The sequence below is a fragment of the Mus caroli genome, chromosome 1 (genome assembly GCF_900094665.2).
Source record: "Mus caroli chromosome 1, CAROLI_EIJ_v1.1, whole genome shotgun sequence".
In the NCBI taxonomy this organism is placed as follows: Eukaryota; Metazoa; Chordata; class Mammalia; order Rodentia; family Muridae; genus Mus; species Mus caroli.
Window position 1 is genome coordinate 92,653,691 of NC_034570.1, and position 7,130 is coordinate 92,660,820.

At 36.2% G+C, this 7,130-nt stretch overlaps 1 protein-coding gene across 3 annotated transcripts in view; it reads left to right on the forward strand.

The window, feature by feature from the left end:
• Positions 1-7,130, forward strand: part of LOC110291812 (contactin-associated protein like 5-2) — a 684,470-nt gene that overhangs the window by 289,384 nt on the left and 387,956 nt on the right. The gene's annotated exons all lie outside the window — the stretch shown is intronic.

Here is a 7,130-nt window from a genome sequence, read left to right on the forward strand (position 1 = left end):
AGGAGGAGGAGGAGGAGGAGGAGGAGGAGGAGGAGGAGGACAAGAAGAATAAGGAAGAGGAGGAGAAGGAGGAAGAGAAGGAGAAGGAGAAGAAGAAGAAGAAGAAGCAGCAGCAGCAGCAAATACACCTACCCAAGAGTAGTAGACTGCAGGAAATAATCAAATTCAGGGCTGATTCAACCAAGTAGAAACAAAAAGAACTGTACAAAGAATCAAAGAATGTTATGCTGTTTTTTGAGAAAAATCAACAAGATAGATAAGCCTTTAGCCAGACTAACCAGAAAGCACAGAGACAGTATCCAAATTAACAAAATTAGAAATTAAAAGGATGCTATAACAACAGAAATTGAGGAAATTCAGAATATCATCAGATCCTACTCCAAAAGCCTATACTCAACACAACTGGAAAATCTGGATGAAATGGAAATTTTCCTAGACGGATACCAAATACCAAAGTTAAATCAGGATTAGATAAACCATCTAAATAGTCTCATATCCCCTAAAGAAATAGAAGCAGTCATTAAAAATCTTCTAACTGCTGGGAAATGGTGACACATGCCTTTAATCTCAGCACTTGGAAGGCAGAGGCAGGCAGATTTCTGAGTTCAAGGCCAGCCTGGTCTTTAGTGTGAGGTCCAGGACAGCCAGGGCTATACACAGAAACCCTGCCTCAAAAAACAAAAAACAAAAACAAAAACAAAAACAAACAAACAAAAACAAAACAAAACAAGTTTCCCACCCAAAAAATCCCAGGACCAGATGGGTTTAGTGGAGAATTCTATCAGACCTTCAAAAAGGACCTAATACTGATACTCTTCAAGCAATTGCACAAAATAGAAACAGAAGGAACACTACCCAATTCATTCTATTAAGCCACAATTACACTGATAACAAAACCACACAAAGACCCAACAAAGAAAGAGAACTTCAGAACAATTTCCCTTATAAACATTGATGCAAAAATACTCAATAAAATTCTCACAAACCAAATCCAATCCAAGAACACATCAAATCAATCATTCATCATGATCAAGTAGGCTTCAAATATTAAAAATAGCATCAATTTGACACACAGACAGTTCTATTTGTAAATACTTGGGGTGTGTGTGTGTGTCTGTGTGTGAAATCAAAGTTCAAGACAGTGAGTGGCAACATATAAGAATAAGCTAGAGAATGCAGAAGAAGCTCAATGATTAAGTGCATATATTGCTTATACAGAGATCTTTGGTGTAGTTCCAAGCTTATATATGGTATCACTCACAACTGTCATTGTCTTCATCTCCAGGAGATCTGATTCCTTCCTCTTGCCTCTTGGGATACTAGCACTCACATGTACATATCACGCCTTCACAAATATACATATCTATTAAAAGATTTAAATAAAAACGATACGTTAAATCTAAATGATGAAGAATAGATAAACCTGTGTAAGGAACTTAAATTATGTTAGAATAATGAACATGTAATTATTATTTGCAGGGCAGCTGACAATATTAAATATTTGTTTCAAGGGTCAGGCCAATTTCAACTACTAAAAATATATTGAGTAGAATCCATTTAGGCTTCATCTGGACTACTAAATCAGAAGTCTGGGAAAAGGATCTGATCTATTCTCAGAAATCCTTCATGCAACTTCTGATATTACCCCCTCACACACTGGCTGAAGGCCAAGAACTTGGATCTTGCTCTCACTCTCACTCTCACTCTCACTCTCACTCTCACTCTCACTCTCACTCTCAATCTCAATCTCTCTAGATTACATGCAACATGGGCTTGTCCTTGGGTGAAACAAATGTTTATGTAACTGTCAACTTTTTTAGATGTGAAGTAGACAGTGCCTATAATCATCTGGAACAAGTTTCCAGGTATACCTGTAGGAGATATTCTAGGTTAGATTAGCTTGTTCATAAGAGTGTTTTTCAGTCTGGATTCTTATTGCTATGATAAAACTCCATCACCAAAAGCAGCTTGTAGAGGAAAAAAGTTTATTTCACCTTACATTTCCAATTATCTGTCCATTATCCACGAAAGTGAGGATTGAAAATCAAGGCAAGGGCTGGAGGGATGGCTCAGCAGTTAAGAGCACTGACTGCTCTTCCAAAGGTCCTGAGTTCAATTCTCAGCAACCACACGGTGCCTCACAACCATCCTTAACGAGATCTAGCGCCCCCTTCTGGAGTGTCTGAAGACAGCTACAGTGTACTTATAATAAATAAATAAATCTTAAAAAAAAAAAACTTAAAAAAAAAAAAAAAGAAAATCAAGGCAAGAGCCAGGTTGCAGAGAGCATGGAGAGATCATGCAGGAGTGCTGTTCATTGGCTTGCTTACCATGCCTTACACAAACATATTTGTTATATATATCAGGTCCAATGTTGACATACCAGGACTGGCACCACCCACTGTGAAGTGGAATTTCCCACATCGATCATCAATCAAAGAGATAAATGCACCACAGGCTACTTAACAAATCAACCTTGTAGTGAACCCTTTTCAAAAGGGATCCCTCTGCTCAAATGATACTAGCTTATGTCAAATTGACATAAAACCAGCCAGAACAGAGTGATTGTAGGGTTAATTGAGCTAGAAACCCATTCACATTAATGGCACCATTCCCTTGGATGACATGATGGACTGTATTAAAAGCAGAAAGTGAATTGGAAATAATGGAAAAAATAGAACAACCCTTTTTCTTCTTTCAGTCATTATCATGAGCCTTAAGAAAGTTCTTTTCCTTTGATACCAAATCCTGTTCAGTGTATTGTAAATAACATATGTCATTTGTAACTTCAAAAGGCACATTGACATCACTTGACTCAAAGTGCAGGATACCATGTAGATATTTTTGAATTGCTGACAATGGAAGATCTTTACCCCTTGTGTTTCTATGCCAACTTGTTTAATTGATTGAAGAAACAAAGACATCACAGGAAATTAGACTTACCTCAAAGCGCAGAGATACTTTTAATGAACATGGAGACATTATTGACAAAAAGAAAATCATCAAGTCCTTATTCACTGTCATCATTTTGTGAAATACTTTCATGTCCAAGGTAATTGTTCTAAAATCTATGCTATTACCTAATTTACCATTACATTGCAAGCCTGTTTGCCTTTGTAAGATCTCATTAGCATTTTATGAGCTCACAGCTGTGTGACACTGAAATGACTGTTAGATCTTAGGGAAGTGAAACTCTGTGGGGACACAGTTTATTCAACTGGAGCTGCTTCCTTCATGTATGTCTTGTCATGTGGATAATACTCCATAAGGGTGAAACATCTTGAAATACCTCTTTATCTTCATTTACAAACATTGCCAAAATGTAGGACTACTGGCCAGAAAATGTGGTAGTTACTGAACCTCCTTTTACGCCATGTGGTAGTTTGATTGGGAAGGCTGCCATAGGCTCATCTTCTAATACTTGGTCACCAGTTAATAGAGCTCTTTGGGGAAATTTGGAAAATGTGGCCTTGTTGATGAAGGTGTATCACTGCGGACAGGGCGTTGAGATTTCAAAAAGCCCAAACAGTTTCAAACTAATTAGTTCTCTCTGCTTGGTGCTTAGGGATCAAAATATATGCTCTCAGCTACTGCAGTATTTTATTCCCTTCCTGCCTGCAATTGTGCTCCACCCCACAATGATCATAGTCTATGAAACCATGAGTCCCAATAAACTCTATTTGCTTTTCTTTATTTTTTTCTAAATTGGATATTTTATTTATTTACATTTCAAATGTTATCCCCTTTCCTGATTCCCCACTCCCAGAAGCCCCCTATCCTATCCCCCCTCCTCCTGCTTCTATGAGGGTATGACCCCAAACACCCACTCTCACCTACCTGCCTTTGCATTCCCCTACACTGGGGCATTGAGACTTCACAGGACAGAGAGACTCTTCTTCCACCGATGCTGACCATACTCTGCTACATATATGATTGGAGCCATGGGTCCTTCTTTGTGTACTCTTTGATTGCTGGTTTAGACCTTGGGAGCTCTTTTTTCTTTAATCTGCTTTGGTCATGGTATCTTATTTCAGCAGTACAAAGGTAACTATGACAACATCATAGATGTTCATCAAAAGACTTGATGATATTTTGTGAATCATCTAGAATGACAGCTCTAGCTTCAGAAGACCTGATGCTGTCTTCTGAGTGACTGCATTTATGTGCAAGTACAACACACACACACACACACACACACACACATACATATTTTTTCTTTATAAACTCTAAAATTGCATGAGAGAACAGAGGTAGGGCACATACCTGCAGTCCTAAATCTTGAGAAGTACAGGTATTACTTCTAGGCTATGTAGATTTAGTAACCATCCTGGGTTACCTGAAATCATTTCTAAAGAATGAACAAATAATTTGGGATAAATGGGGAGAAGATAGAATTAAGACATAATATATATATATATATGTGTGTGTGTGTGTGTGTGTGTGTGTGTGTGTGTGTAATAAACTGTAAAGGAATGAATTAACTATAAGAAATATTCATGATATTCATATAATTGCCTGAGTGCCTTTATAAATATTTCTAAGAAAATGAAATGACTGTTTTATCATTAAACAGCATGGAAGTCCTTCTAAATAAGACATAGATTGGGAAGGACAATAAAATGTAGGGAAATTTTCATTTCTATAAAACATTTCAAAGTCCTTCTATTAAAAAGGGCATGTTTAATGCCATCATATTTCACCAAGTAACTAAAAACAGTGCTTCAAAATATAAAACTAACAAATATAAATAGTTTTTTTAAGTGAACAAATTAAGTATGGGAAAACAACAAAAGAACTCACTCATTAAAAATATAGATTATTTAATCTTATGCAAAATTATGATCCTTATCACTTCCAAAACAGGAAATTTTAACAATGTTCCAGTGAGGGGTTAACTCAGACTTTCAAGACCACCATCTTATAGCATTCCACATTTGCATGTACATTGTTATAATAAAGTATAATAAATACAATATTTATGAAACGACAACATAATTCAATATTAAACATAGTTTCCCATACCCAGACTGAGTTCCTTAAAATTTGTTCAGAGTTATATGCTAAGAATTTGAAAAAAATATGAAGGAAAAGAAGAAAGACAGTTGGTTATTCTCATAGTAGTCATGCAACTGTTTCATTCTGGTTACCTCTTTTCTGTTTAGTCATGATTGTAGCTCACATTATTCATGGCTGAGTAAACCACTGATACCTCTGCTACTATGATTGCTACCTGGTAGGCAATAAACTTTTTGGTTAGATCCAGCCTAATTTTTAGAATCCAATAAGAAAAATGTGTGTGCTGTCAGCAGGAAACCTTACCATCAAGGTCCAGTTGACAACCAAGAACAATAGTGATAGCCTATTTCATTTTAAGGAATTCTGATGGAAATTTTTTCATAGCCCAAAAGGGTTGGTAATTTAAAATATCGATTAGCCCCACATTAGAGTAGTTTGCCAGAGTGTCACAATGACTTTGCATGTGTCCACACAGACAAAAGCTCATACTAGGGCAGGATGTTCTTGGGTCATCTGAGATATATATGCGATTTTACTTTTAAAAAAGTCAAACAAACTAAAAGGAAAATCAAACCATGCTGGAAGGACACTGAAGTGCTTTTTGGTAGAATTTGAGAGTGGAATGAAAGAGAAGGAACATTATCCATTTTAATATCTTTCTTTAAGTAACTTTTAAAAATTTGTGCCACACTTTAAAATGAAGCAGGCCACATAAAGGATGAATGCTTCATGATATAGTTCTTACATGTGCTTCTAAAATTACTTGTTCTCATATCTTCTTCTACACAAATTTTCTTTTAAAATCCATTTTTGTTGGGCATGTTGGTATATACAATTAATATTTGTACTGAGAGGTAAAGATAGGCAAATCTCTATGAGCATGACATTATCTTGGTTTATATAGTGAGTTCCAGAACAACCAGAGCTATATTGAGAGATCCTATCTCAATATATAAAATATCAATACATATACTGATATATATTGATACATATATTTTCTGTCATATTTAATATTGTTTATTTTTAATACTTATTAAGATGTGTCTGCTGTGTGTACATATTCTTGTATGAATATGTGGGCACATTTATATTACAGGTAAAACTCCACACTGGATGATTTTTCTTTCTTTCCTCCCAAATTATTTATTTATTTTAATGCATTTATTTATTGTTTATATAGTTACTGTGATACACATTATATGTATACTACTTTATACTATATGATTAAATTTACTATATTAAATTTATATTCAAAACTACCTCATCATTCCATACATGAAATGTAATTTAAGTTTATAAGGGTTGAGATTTTTCTGCTTCTTTTTCATTTGTTTCTATAAACTACAACTCTCTGAAGGTACTAGGGACATTTCTTAACTATGAAAATGAATTTTGTTTGTGTGAATTAGCATAGTATCAATCTAAACTCAATCCTACTTTTCTGATTGTAAGATTTTTTTTTTCCTGCTTACTGTGGAATTGCTCAAATTCCCAGTCATCTGCCACTCCCACTCCCCTTGGAGGCTGATAGCTGCCAAACCTACTCTGCAATCCCAAATTTCCCAGGCTAGCTGGGTGGTACTCTCTGCAAACCCATGCTTAGCTGAAGTTCCCTTTCCCTGGAATTCAGTAGAATCGCTGCAAGAAGAAAAACACCAATCTTAGTTTAGAATCACCAGGTAACACAATTTCTGGCCATGGAATTTAGTATCCTAAATTCACCAACTATTCTATGTTAGAAATATTTCGGTGGATGGTGGATCCTGGTGGATTCTGCCACTCAAACTAACAGCCTCGCCTACATCCTGACTGCCTTGCTCCAACTGTCCGATAGGAAGTCCCCTTTCCTGCTTTCCCTCTTTCACTCTGACAGAGAAGGCCTGTCTCTATCTCCTCCAGTGATTGGCTTCTTGTTTTATTATTTAATCAATTAGGAGGAAATTTAGCTAAAGCTGGTGCCCTTGCTATTACTTGACATTACCTACTGATCACTTCCCTCATCACACACCCATGATTTAAAGAGAGGCCCATTGGACTTGCAAACTTTATATGCCCCAATATAGGGGAATGCCAGGGCCAAAAGAATGGGAATGGGTGGGTAGGGAAGTGGGGGG